Below are 909 nucleotides of genomic sequence, written 5' to 3'. Positions count from 1 at the left end.
CTTGCCTTGAACTCACAGAGATCTGCCTGCCTCTGCCTTCCAAGTGCTGGGATTAAAGGCGTGCACCACCATGCCCGACTAACAAATATTTTTTTAAAAGAAAAAGATGTCCTCTTCTGTTCCAAAAATATAAATACTTTCTAAAAAGAAGAAAAAAAAAAGAGTCTGACCTCTATCAGTGTAGCAGCTGCGATCTCAGCAGACTGCCAGAGAGTGCCGGTTCTGGCCTCCCTCTGGCACAGGGTCTGAGAATGCAGGGGACTGACTGAGAGCTCCCAGATCCTGCATCCATTGGTGATAAGAGTATGCAAGCTGGGAGTCTTTTAGATAGACCCACTGAAGGGGTACTCCAATTGCCTCACCCTGTGTTTAGCATGGAAGAAGCCAGAGTGTTCTGCATCCTGAGAGGATGGTGTGATAAGAATAGGAGATAGGAATTGGCTAGGCAGGGGAATGTAGGCCGTTAGGATAATGTAGGCCAAAGAAAAGTAGCCAGTTTCTTGGCTAAAAGTCAAAATGTCCTTGGGCACATACTCCTTTCCAAAGGCCAAAAATGTTGAAAGTATTTGGGAGCTTTTATCTAATCCTTAAAAGATTTTAGGCTTACCTCTTCAGAGGGGGGGAATGTTAGAGTAGCAAGAAGCCCCATTTAAAAAAAGAAGAATGAGCACATGAAATTATCAGAAAGAAGTGAGGGGGAGATATGAGAGGAGTTGGAGGGGAGGGAGTGGGCATGGATTTGATAAAAAACACCTTATATGCATGTATGAAATTTTCAGTAAATTATTTTTTAAAAACCTGTGGTGACTACTTTTTAAAAAGTTGTGTTAGGGGCTGGAGAGATGGCTCAGCAGTTAAGAGCACTGACTGCTCTTGCAGAGGACCTGGGTTCAATTTCCAGCACCCACG

Source organism: Nannospalax galili, unplaced genomic scaffold (genome assembly GCF_000622305.1).
Source record: "Nannospalax galili isolate Female #2095 unplaced genomic scaffold, S.galili_v1.0 scaffold31, whole genome shotgun sequence".
Lineage (NCBI taxonomy): Eukaryota > Metazoa > Chordata > Mammalia > Rodentia > Spalacidae > Nannospalax > Nannospalax galili.
Note: the sequence above shows the minus strand (reverse complement) of the source record.